The 13792-nt window shown below is 39.2% G+C and overlaps 1 protein-coding gene across 2 annotated transcripts in view; it reads right to left on the minus strand.

The window, feature by feature from the left end:
• GABRB2 (gamma-aminobutyric acid type A receptor subunit beta2) overlaps positions 1-13792 on the minus strand; it is a 276962-nt gene that overhangs the window by 220599 nt on the left and 42571 nt on the right. The gene's annotated exons all lie outside the window — the stretch shown is intronic.

The raw sequence follows: 13792 nt of genomic DNA on the forward strand, positions 1-13792 counted from the left end.
TAAGAGTAGTAAGACTATGCAGCTCTCTGGGGGAAGTTTTTATAGTGAAATCACAACTGGAGTTTGAAAGAGCCCAAGACACATTTAGAAGTGTAATAACTAGAAATGAGCGTTACTCGGACATTCCTATGACTGTATCAATGTTTACCCGGACTCCCGAAGGCTACATCCAATTTTGTCAGCAACCAGTATTCCAATGCTGAGCAATTTGATTTGAGCATGCTCAAGTCGCACTCATCTCTAGTAATAATACAATAGTGCTCATTGCACTTCCAGTGTAAGTCTATGGAGCCGTCACCAGCAGTAAGATGGAAAAAGCAGTGGATTGGGAAGAGGAGCGCTTAGCCATGTGCTAATATCTAGAGAATGGTGGTGGTCTGAACACTCAGACCCTAACCAATGTTTGTGTGACATGTTCAAAGCTTTTTAACATGACAGAGACACTTTTTTTAGACAAAAAAGCAACAGAGCAAGGGTATGTTCCCCTTTATGGAAGAATGACAGCCATCTTTTTGGACTTCCGTCATTTTAGCATCATTTTAGCATGAACATTATTTTTTGCAGTCATTACTGATAGATGGCCGTCATTTGCCGCTAAAATGATGGCCATCCACAAAGATAGCTGTAATTTTTACATAGTGGGAACATACCCTAGACCAGGGGTCCTCAACTGGCGGACTTCAGTCCGAGCTCGAACTGCAGAGGCCAGCTGTCCGGACCCCGGCTGCAGCTCAGTATACCTGTATACTGAGCTGCGCTGCTTGCCTTTGCATAGTTACAGTGCAGCAGTAGCACTGACAGAGAGGGAGCTATTGGCTCCCTCCCTGTCAGACACTCATGTGGCTGCAGCAGTTACAAGAGGCCTCTCTCTGTTTCTGGTGTCGGTACCCCTGCCCTAGACCTTTAACCCCCAAAGTCCCTAGGGGGATACATTTTAATATTATCTGGGTAGAAGCAGTGGGCATAATTAGAATTAGGGAACAAAAAGTGACTATAGGAAAGTATACAGTAGGCATACACCTAGGTTACAATGATTTTCAGTAACTCAGGAGAGCCAGGTTGTGTTTAGCTGGGCAAGATGGTGTATCGCTTAGGCACTTGTCATGATGACTGTCATGTACACACTTACTAGCACGTGACAGGGATGCCACTGCAAGGGGTTAATCTATTTCCACTCACTCAATCTTGCACTCACCTACCACTCAGGTGGCAAATTAAGCATAAATCACACCCCAACACACACGCTGCCACCACCTTTCTAATTAAGTGTGAAAGGACACTGTCAACCCACAACACCATTCACTGGCACTCACAGGGTTAAAATACTACATCCAAAGGCTATGGATTCTTAGAGCATACAAGGACCAAACTTATTAAAGTTTTAAGCTTTAATAGACAAAAGGTACAGTGCTTAGAAAAATAAAGGTAAAATAATATGACATATATACATGCAATAAAAGTATAAAATAAAAGGGAGAAATAAGCAGAAACTATCTAGAACTTACAATAGACGTTGCCTTCCCAGGGGGTAGGAGAAATCATGGATCGCAGCTCACTCAGACTGACCCCCTACACTGCCACCCAGTTTTGCTGTTTCTGCCATATTTTATACAGTCAAAACTTGGCTTAGATTTTATGGCCGCCCATCAGGTGATTAGGATAATGAGTTGTCCCTGATTGGCCGCCCATCAGGTGATTAGGATAATGAGTTGTCCCTGATTGGCCGCCCATCAGGTGATTAGAATAATGAGTTGTCCCTGATTGGCTGATTAGGTAGTAATAGGGAAGGACCAGGGACACCTCATTGCATATGTCCTTTAATTGAACCATTGTCCTATGGTTGGGGGGTGTTGTGCTTCATTGGGTCTATCCATTCTTTGAAGTAGATAAGAACTCCAGGTTTCCTGAGACCCTCAATAAACCAGGCCTAGTGTTTCCTGACCAGAGACCCTCAATGAACTGCCCAGAGTTTATGATGTTTGAACAAGCTAAGGTATAGTGAGTGGAATACACATAACAGTCTGTAGTGTTTCACCTTCAAAACCACATATAATATAACTACACACTCATAAATAGGGACAGGGCTGTCCATATTCATCACAGTGACCATAAGTGGAATGCACCCACTCCTGGTTGTACGGACGTACAACGATAGAACGGTCTATTGTGCAGTTACAAGTGTAGGTGTAGTGTAAGGAACTACAGAGTCCAGCAATTCAACTTAAATCTTCTTAAAGGCACAGTAGTACAGAGACACTTTAACACTTCACAGCTTCTTTGATTTAAATGCCCATCCGGTGGTATGCATTGGTCATGGCCTATCGAAATAGAGAACTGCTCATTGTCTTGCAGCTGATTCTACAAGAATAAAGTGTCACTGCTCGTGACAAGAAAACGAGTGCTATTTACTTTTTTCATAAATCCTATGCTTATTTACAATGTAAATAATTTACATATATACTGAACTGCAAATTATTATGGTTGGTTTTTGGGTAAACCAATAAGAATTATTTAAATTTCATTGTAAGATATTTTTCTCATGTCCATTTAAACTATTGTTCACGCAATACGTAATACGAGTACTATACAGAAATCTTAATCTACTTTATATTTGTCTACGTTATCATTAGTATCTTCATATTGCTGTGTGATAGTACAACGCTGGCTTACGTCCAACAGAGCAGAATGTATCTTGTAATCCAATAATTTGTGGAATGCTCTGATGTAAATATTCTCCCATTAGACAATCAGCAGGATAAGTCTGTGACCACCACTGTGACAAGGAGCCAGAAATAGCCTTTAATGATTACTTGCCTATGAAGCTATTAAGTAAGATAATTAATGTGGAGATAATACAAAGTATTCTTATTTAGCTGTTGCATAAAAAATACTAGCATTTTAATAGTAGGGACTATATATTGTAAACATGTCTATACGTTGTCCTTGACATAGTAAACAAGTGAATACGTTTAAAATGCATTATGCTTACTATGAGAGTCATTCAGCCAAAAACTATTATCTATTTTTTTTTTCCAATCCATGTATAAACACTGTTAGGGTATAAACCCACACACCGTATAAGCAGCGTATTTACTGCTGCGATACGCAGCAAACACGCAGCAAACACGCAGCAAATACGCAGCAAATACGCAGCAGATTAGGTCTAAATAACTGAACACAGCATCAAATCTGTACCAACAAATCTGCTGCGTATTTGCTGCGTATTTGTTGCGTATCTGCTGTGTATACGGTGTGTGGGTTTGTGCCCTTATAGTAATTTACTCAGCAATTCTGACTCATTGGTAGTGTGCTGTATACAGGTATACAGATGTAGTGCACACTAGAGTGGTGGAGAAACATGTCAACAAAACAGTCTGTCTTCAACTGTAAAATGAACAGCAATGCATACAGCACTGTATGCATCACTGCTCACTAAACATATCATATATTCAAACAGCAAATGTTAAGTAAGCAGTTATTAATAGGATACTACTGTATATGTATGTAATGTATCACTGCTCTTTCACTACTTTCAGATCTATATGTATAGCTGGCCATTAAGTATAGTTTACAGTATATTTGAGCAGTGAATGTTAAGTGAGTGATGAGGCATTAAGTGTATCACTACATTAAGTGTACTCACACCCAGCCTGGTGAATGCTATGTAAGCTAGGGTGCATACAGCACTGTATTCATTGCAGCTTAAAGGTTCTAGTGAGAAACAGAAGACTTTGCTCCTGTACGTCCGTTCTGTGGTGTGCTATACTATCATCATAGAGTAGCACCTCACCAATTTGTTATCCTATCAATTCCTTCATCACAGTGTTTTCTTTGCAGCTAGGGGACTAATAAATGCCCCTTGTCCATCAAATTAGTGAAAATATCGCTTGCCTTTTAAACAATGCCCAAATTGTAGCTTTTTGATTTATTATTAATAAGTAATCAAAAATAATATTACCTTAAAATGGTACCATTGAAAATGATAACTCATCCCACAAAAATACCAGTTCTAACAGCAAGGATAAATAAATAAATTTTAAAAAGGCACCAAAACAAATGATGTTTAGTAAAACATTAAATACAGTGGTACCTCAGTACTCGAACATAATCAGTGCTGGAAGGCTTTTCCAAAACTGAGCAGTTTGAGAATTGAGCTGTAAGTTTCCATAGGGAACAATGTTAATCTTGTTGATTGTTTTTTGCACTTCATGGGTCAGGTGCATTGCACCCAGTCGACAGAGCTAAGAAACTAGCAGTAAGTAGCAGTGCATCTTGCACCACTACTTACTGTAAAGAACAGGGATTCCCGTCATTATGATGGGAATCCCTGCACCATCCGCCCCTCAACAGAGAGAAAGTTAGAGGCGGGTGGCTGTTTAAACTTGCCATGCTGCTCCTCCTTTTCTCAGCTGCGGGAAACACCCTATATACAGTAGCAGGGATGATGGAGAGTCTGCGTGGGAAATCCCAGCTTCTTTACAGGGTGTTCCCCACAGCTGAGAGAAGAAGGAGAAGCGCAGCAACAGTCGACTGCTCCTGCCTCTCTCTGTGTTGTGGGGAACATGGAGCCGGGATTCCCATCATTATGAAAGGAATCCCTGTTCCTGTTTCTGGACACCTCTAACAAAAGTTCAGCTGACAGTTATCTCCCTTGATTTTGTTCAGATCCCAATGTTCGAATACCGAACAAAACTTCCGGGGGAAAATTAGTTTGAATACCGAATTGTTCAAACACCAAGGTGTTAGGTAACCTGAGTTTTAAAGTATTAATTAATTAATTAATTAAGTAATTGTACTGACTCCATAGACTAAGTTCACATTATTTATATTACATGGTGAATGCAGTACATTTATAAAATATATACCCCAAAATTTTTCCATTAAAATATATAACATTTCCTGCAAAAAACAAGCCTTCATGTAAAAATGCTATGGCTCTCGAAAGGCGAGTATAAGAAAAATAGAGAAATTTGACATGCGTCCTTTTGTCTAAAATAGGCCACATCCACATATCAAGATTTCCCTTTACTTGCACAATAATAATTTTGCTTTAGTCTCTTATTCTTTATTGATATGTTCTATTAATAACATTGCAGAAAGTGGTTGTTATAGTAACTGAAGGAGTTTGGAAATATTGCTTTTTACTTTTTTCCCTGTATCTTTTTTCTGTATCGTCAGTAATATGCTACGGGAAGACTTTAAATTTTAATGATTGGCATATTTCCAAACACATCCACGATAACAAAGATCTACTCCCTAATGTTTGTTTAATGTCCACAAAAGGTTATCAGGATTTTTTTTAGGTGTGCTGAATGCAGCATCCAGAACATTATGAATATATATCACCATATCCCCAGGGATTTGTTATTTAGGATTGAAATAATGCCAGAATTGCATAAATGTCCTTTCACAATGTCATGCGTTCTTTGAAATCCGCAGAAACAAAACATGCATCGCAGTATGGCGTGGCGTAGAAAAACCGCTGTGCATTTAACTTTCAACTGTAGAAACACAAATCTGAACAGCAGGAAGGGATGATCCAAGCTGCATTATGCTAACCCAATCTGCAAAGTAAGTTATGTAAAAAACTGAGTATATAAATGATTTCTAAAGCAGTTTTTTTTTCTGGCAGAAATTACAAAATGGATCTATGTTTGATGACTCTTAAAACATCCATTGTCATTATTTAGACTTTATGAGACACAGTACTAGTCAAATATTTAGGCACATCTGAATGAAAGTTGGATTCTCAGAGACATATTGATGGAAAACGGCTTAAATTTTTTTTTTTTACACAGATAGGAGCTATGTTTACACTGTGTAAAAAAAAGAGAGAGAGAGAGAGAGAGAGAGAGAGAGAGAGAGAGAAGACATTGAAGTCAGTGGAATGACTCCCAGTGCACATGGGGGGAGATTTCTCAAACTGGTGCAAAGTAGAATTGTCTTAGTTGCCCCTAGCAACCGATCAGATTCCACCTTTTATTTTTTAAGGAATCTGTGAGGAAGGAAAAGTGGAATCTGATTGGTTTCACCAGTTTGAGAAATCTCCCCCATAGTGTATTGAATAATGGATGGTTTATTGCACAGACATCAAATTAATGTTCATGACATTTAATGGCGGACTTTGTTTTGCAAACAACGGACGTTATCTGTAGTTGTTTACACACCGTCTTTACTATTAAAATCAATGGACTGTCAAAAAAGAGTCACACCTGAATTATAACTAGAATAATGTACCAACAGCTATCATTGTAATGAATATTGCCAAAATACAAAATGGTGGATGTCCTTGCTTATGCAATATGGCTTATGGTGGAAGTTTTTATTTGACTTATCCACCTCTGCTTTTACCTTCAGCTCAACTGCCCCCTCCTTTCCTCCCCTCTGAGCAGAACATTTTGACTGGAAGAGGGCCTTTGAATTATCTCCTTTGCTGGCCAGCTGCCTGGTAAGTCAGGCTGTTTGACCTAATGATTCACAGCCGGCCACATGAGACTGCTGGATTGCCTCTGCCTAGGGAGCTAAAAACTGTTTTTGTCTTGGTGGTTGCGCCATTTCATTTTCTTTTCCTCCCCTGGACAGGGTAATCTTTTTCTGGGAAGAAGTCTCTCCGAAGTGGAGCTATATTTCTGCAGTTTCTAAAGACTTATTTGCTTTGAGAACAAAGTACATGGACTACTGACTAATTTGAGCTTTTCAACTGCCTCTAACAAACAGAGAATTCACACTGGAAAACAGGTTCTATTACAGCAGATGTCATTTTCTTGAGTGGTTGCTGTTTTAGTTATATATATGTATGTATATATATATATATATATATATATATATATATTCCGAGTGGTATTATTTTCTACAGTGCTCAAAGAACCAGCTGCCTGTCTCCCCAGTGTGGAGAGCAAAATACATGGATTATTGACCAAATTTGACTGTCCTTTTGCTTCATAATATTAGAGAATGCACACAGGAAAACAGGTTTTATTATAACAAATGTTTATTTTCTTGAATAGTAGCTGTCTTATCCATACTTATATATAGATTCTGAGTGGTGTCACTATCTGTGGCACTTGGGGGGGGCTGTGCCATTGGGCCTGGGCTGGGGCGCTGGGGGCGGGCTGGCCTCCCGTTCCTCTGTGATACGGCTCCATTGATTTTAGTGAGGTGGTGTCGTGGAGGGGCTGGGGTTTCCTCCCACTGGGGGTGGGTCGGCCGCCTCCGGTGCTTCAGCCCAGGCCTGATGGTGCAGTCCCTTTAAAGATCTAACTGCTTGTGTTTTCAGTTCTGAGCGCAAAATACATGGATTATTGACCAACTAGGTCCTCTACGCTGCCTCACAGTATCAGAGAATTCCCACAGGAGAATAATGCCACCAATCAGGTGTTAAGGGTTCTTCTGAGTTGAATTTCTGCGGTACGGCTTTTAATACTGATAGAGGGCGTCCAGTTTGGCTGTTGATATCTTAATCTATATTACTTGTACATATAATTCTTAATAAGGAGGGCTCTTGGTCAATCCTTTTTTTTTTGTTTGTTATTGTTTAATATGTCTACTAAGTCAACGAATCGGAAGGGTGGTAACCAGGGGGGAAATAATAGCTCAAACTCGCCCAGATTGGAGAAATATCTAAAAACTCATTGTTTTTCTTTGATATCCCTAAAGAGGTTAGGTACTGACTAGATGGGGAGGGACTGGAGTGAGTGAGTGTCTTTCTTTGTATCAGATGTTAAACAAGTAATTTAGGCCAGCTACAACTATAATTATGCTTATGTTTTATGTATTCTTAGGCGGGGGCAGTGATAAGGGTAGGCGGGAGGCGTGGCATAGGTGAGGGTTGTTGGAATTTCTGCTCACAACAATAGGGGGGAGGGAGGAGGGATGGCTGAGGAGGGATGGCTGGGGGGGAGGAGTGGCGATCCCCGAGAGAGGGAGGACGTTTTTTTTCCCCCTTTTTTCCTAAAATGGCAGGTCATACTAGGTTATTAAGCTGGAATGTTTGAGGAATGGCAGATAGAGTAAAGAGAGCTGTAATTACTGAGGTTATAAATAAACACCTACCTGCTATAGTCATACTTCTAGAAACACACATAACCAGTGAAACTGTTGGCTCTATTAAAAGGAAATGGGCGAAATTAGAGTTCCACTCTTTTGGCTCTTCCTATTTCTCTGGTATTTCGGTATTTATTCATAATAAGATTAACTTTACTATTACCCACAGTAAGGTGGATGATAGGGGACGGTTTATATTTCTTCATGGTAAATTGGATGGAAATAATATTGTTCTAGCATGCATTTACATTGCTCCCCCTTTTAGGAATGATGTGCTCTTAACATTGGTCCAGTTCCTGAAACATACTTCCTCTGATGCTCTGTTTATTGTTGGAGATTTTAATTGTGTAATAAATAATGCGAGGGACAGGAAGTACTCCGGCTTGGGGCAGCGTCCAGGTGAATCCCCTCTTCAAAGATTCTGTTCTGAGATGGGATGGTTTGACGCGTGGTGCCGCCTCTATCCGGATAAAAATTTGTTTCCCTATTATAGTACCTCTTATGATGCAGCATCGAGAATCAATCTGGTTCTCTGTAATAATATGGGTTTGTAGTTGGTAAACAAGATTTAAAAAATCGAACCTCGAACAATTTCTGATCATACCCCCCTGTTGGTGGACATAGGTTGTGGAACAGAGACTGTTGGTCCACTACCATATAGAGTTAATCCTTATTGGTTGTCTGTTACTAACTGTGATGAGTTTATAAAAAATGAACTTGAGGTCTTTTGGAAGATTAATAAAAACTCTGCAGATCTTTTGGTTGTGTAGGACGCCCTGAAGGCTTTTTTGAGGGGCGTGCTATTCAAGCAAATTTGCTGGAAAAAGAAATCCTTTTCCCAAAAGGAATCAGAACTCTTGAGGGGGTGGAGGTGGCTGCTCAGAAATACGATCAAACCCTACAGCAGGATGATTGGTTAGGGTTGCAGTCTGCACTGAAGAAATACTCTGAGTTCCTTAAGGAAAAGGTACAACATAAACAATTCTTCCAGGTTCAGAGGAGATATGTTGAAGGAGGCAAACCGAATAAAATACTAGCTAATATTCTTAAAGACCAAAGAAATAAGCAAGATATAACTAGTATAAGGGGGAGGGATGGTCACCTAGTAACGGGTAAGGTAGAGATAGAAAAGGAGTTTTTGAATTTCTTTACCTCATTATATAGATCGGGCAGTTCGGCCGGGGAGAGAGAGATTAATGACTTTTTGAGTTCTCTGGATCTTTCAGCTCTCCAGGAGGACTATCGTGATATGTTAGATCATGACATCTCTTTTGAGGAGCTGGAAGAGGCATTAAAATCTATTTCTGGTAATTCCTCCCCGGGCAGTGATGGTCTTCCTTTCCAGATTTACAGAAATTTTTCTAGCTCTCTCCTTCCCATGCTGCTTGAGGTTTTTAATGAATCCTGTAAGAGAGGGAAACTTCAGCTCTCCATGAGGGAAGCACAGATAATTGTTATCAGCAAAAAAGGAAAAGATCTTTCTGAAATGGGGTCATACAGTCATACCATGGTTGACCGGATTGCTATAATGGTTGTCCTCCCTCAGCTCTTATTTTATTTTGGCCCTTCTCCCATCTGGATTGGCGATAGGTGGATTAAAAAAATAGAAATATTGCTTGGTGGTCTCATTTGGGGAAGGAAACGGGTTCGCCTGAAATATTCGGTATTTAGCACTCACAAAGAGGAAGGAGGTTATTCTCTGCCCGACATTAGGAGGTACTTTTTGTCTTGTCACTTAGCACTGATTCCACGGGGTGGAGAGGACACCTTTTTTCAATATTGGGTTAGACACTTTAAATTCGAGGATTTGTTTGGATTATTGGAGTCAGATAATCTAGGCTCAGTTCGAACTGACCTGACATTATGTCACTTGGCAAATAGGGTATGGGAGGAGACTAGAAGATTAGCACTAGATAAGGGGTATTTGAGTTGCACCCCAATCTGAGGGAATGTAAACCTCCCAGAATTTGGGAAAATTCATAACAATCAATTTCGGATTAATAGAAACTTTTGTATTTGTCGCAGCTATTTTTGAATGGGGAAATTCGTCATTTTGATAATCTTAGTAAGGATTTTGCACTGGATGGGAAACACAAGTTTTTTTTATGTTCAGCTCTCTCACGCGGCTGGCTGCACGTTAACTAAGGAATTTTTTAGGCCCACTAAGAGTAAGGTACTATTAATGTTGCAAGGTATGGGATCTAATACCAAGAAAAGTTTATCTTTTATTTATAGGTATATAATACTAAATTCACAATATGAACATGGGCACAGATTTGCTTACCGATCCACATGGGAAAAGGAGCTAGGCCCTTTGAGCGAGGACACTTATAGCAATATAATGAGTAATGTACAAAAGGTTTCACTTTCAGAGGGTCACAGGTTGGTTCAATTTAGGATTTTGCATGCATCGTACTATTCCTCCTTACTGCTTTCTCGTATGGGAGGAAGAAATGATTCTTCTTGTCCGAGATGCCAGGAGGAATGTGCGGGCCTGGGTCATATGTTTTGGGGGTGCCGCGCTCTAGGCAAATACTGGGAGGGGATTTTTCATCTCTTGGAGACAAAGTTTAATTGTACCATCTTTTGTTCCCCAGAGAGAGCAGTATTAGGAGATTCACCTAATGTGACTGATGATATTATAAGGTCTGATTATTAAATGTTTGTTTTACGCTAGATTAGTTATTCTAAGGAACTGGATAGCCCCTAGGGCCCCAACGTCTACTGAATGGGAAAACCTTATAAACCAAGTTTATCAATATGAAAGGATTTGGTACTCTGGAAAGGGAGCTAGAGGGAGGGGGAGGTTCCAACGTCTTTGAAAAAAATGGCAAGTGACACTTGATATATAAACATTGTTTATTTATTTAATTAATAAATAAAATAATTAAAAATAACATGATGGGAAGGATAATTTATTTTTATTTATTTATTTATTTATTTTTTCTCTCCTCTCGGAAGGGCAGCCACGCCTGGGGTAGGGGTGGGGAGGATGGGGTTGGGGATAAGATTGGTGGGTAGGGGGGGAGGGGGTGAAAGGGTTCTGGGGTTAAGGGATGTTATACATGTGTACTTCTTTTCCTTTATGAAAATGGCCATTGAAGGTACTAAGTAGGGTCTCTGTCTTTTGGTATATAAATTTATCCGTGGTGAATGTTTAGAAATGGATAGACTGAATAAATTGTTGGCCTTTTTGGTCACTGTTATGCTGTTATGCCACTCTGTAGAGTGGATGTGTTCGTGGTAAGAATGGCTCTCAATGTACTGTAAGGCCCTGTTCACACTATGTATAACACCGGCCATTCTGCCGGGTCACAGAATGGCCAGTGTCACTGAAGATCATCCCGGATGTGGGCACACACCTTCATCAGCTGATAAATGTTTTTATCTAATGTTTTCAAGACATCAATAAAGGTTTGCTCATAATGAACTTTTCAGCATATTCGCTCAGTTTTGATACAATACACTAAAATACTGTATATGCTCTACTAATTGTTATCCTGTAAAGTGTTTTGAAGTCTATTTTCTTTATTTAGACAGACATAAAATTAAAGTTACAGTTCCTGGTATTACTCTCCTCCAAAGGGGCAAAGTCTGCATAATTAGTTGTCCGAGGACGGAATACTCCTGTTACTTGTAGTTCTTTTTTTCTTCTACAGCTTCCAGCTGTGGGCATATTTTTTACTCTTTACTTGATCAGGCCTTACCGGAATCTTTTCAGTTCCTTGTTCCTTGTTACTCTCACTGGCTCATCATCCTCGGTTTTTCTGACTAGTATTGTATATTGAAGATAAATATCTTCTGAAAACTTTTTAGATTGTAGGTTGCTCTTAGGAAGGACTGTCCAGGTATCTGTCTCTATGGAAAATAGGCCAATGGCATGCCTCTATAGACGACACAGTAAACTGACTCACTTAAAGTCACAAAAGTACAAATGACACTATGCATTACTATTCACATAAGTATATATAACAATTAGTGCAATATTAAGATGAGAATAGGTGCAAGAGGAGAATAAGTGCGAGAATAGGATTATGTGGAAGGTACATTAACCCTTAGGATGTTCGCACGCAGTAAATTAAAAGCAAAATACAACAGTAACATAGGTATATAGAATATACAGAACGGACATATTATGAATTTTTTTTATTATTATTATTATTATAAAATTATTATTATTATATAGTAATATATATTTTCTACAATGGCATTATTCTAAAGACTTTAATGAAGCATTATTAGATACTATATTAGGTGTTTTATACCTATGATACAGTGATATTTTGCTTTAAATTTACTCTGTGTGAATGTAGCCTTAAGGTGCTGGTGTTGGTGCTACGCGTCTTTCAGCTCAGATAGAACACAGGAAACCCACATAGTGCGACATTACAATAAGCAATAGTAAGACTCCATATTCACAACAGAAAAAGAACAAGCTACAAAACCAATTAATATGGCAACTACAACCAACGTGCCTTCTTACGTCTCAAGATACTTCTTACACACATTTCATTAATTTCAGTTTTTCCCTACTCCACTTAATCTCCAGGAGAACATGGCAACAAGTATTCCAATCTCCTGCAGTGACACCACAGGGAAAACGAAGTATTACACCCTTCTTGAATGAATGGACAAGTTGATTCCTCCAAATAAAGGAAAGCTCTCGCTCTTGGTGGGTTCCTCTTTAATCACTGAAAAAAGCAGCAGACCCTTTAAATATCTGGTTTTCAATTCCTAATGTGTAACTTGTGAGAAAAAGGATTCAGTTTCATGCTTGTTGTTTTGCATTTAGATTTACATATTGCCCCGAAGTCCACTATTACAGTGCATTAAACTGAAGCTATGTTCCTCTCAGTCATGCTATAATTCCAATAAAAACAATTGTTCTATAAAAAAACATTATCTGCTACATTAATAAACCTCTTTGAATACATTTGGTTTTGACTGTGAAAATCTGTTGATGAATTAAACTAATCTGCTTAGTGGAACAGATATAAATGTTATTACATTTTTCATACAAATGGCAACTTGCATAGCAATGTATAAACTAATTATATTGCCATACACTGTTTATAGGGGTTTTAAGTCTTTTGCAATTTGGGGATATGAGAGATGAAGATGTCCATTACTGGGCTGTGCGTCTATCGGATGTAGTTTGGAGCAGTTAGTGCCGTTACCTTTGGCAGAGACCAGTGCTAAATGCCTGACATACATCCCTAATAACTCCTGCCTTACTGCAGCCACCAGATAAAAAGGCTGGCAAGGACTGATTGAAGCGATGCAAAATGTACACCAAATCCTTTTAATCCAGCAGTATATCATACAGAAGCTGTAATGTTCAATCTCTTGTTTTCAGTACAAAACTGCAATTTAGTGTAAAATCTTACAAAATCAGAAGCGGAATACTGAGCAGGGAGAAGACATTATAGGCTGTTTAATTGAAGAACAAAGTTACTGTACTAGATTTTCCACTATTTCTTCACTTCTTACATTCTCTACCCTTATATGTGACTGCAAAAAAGAGCCTGTGTAGCCTCATTGAGGAGTCTCAAAACACAGAAATAGCCAGATATCCCTTTGAGATTTTCCCGTATGGCTCTACTAGTCATTGCTCCCACCTAGTCAGAATCCTGCTCCATGCTGATGAGGAGCAACACCCCGAAACAGCTGTCTATGAATGGATACCTGGCCTTGGTTTTCCCTTGTCATTACATTTACGTATAGGGCCACTTAATATAGTGGTTTTGGT

This window comes from Dendropsophus ebraccatus, chromosome 1 (assembly GCF_027789765.1).
Source record: "Dendropsophus ebraccatus isolate aDenEbr1 chromosome 1, aDenEbr1.pat, whole genome shotgun sequence".
Classification (NCBI taxonomy): Eukaryota; Metazoa; Chordata; class Amphibia; order Anura; family Hylidae; genus Dendropsophus; species Dendropsophus ebraccatus.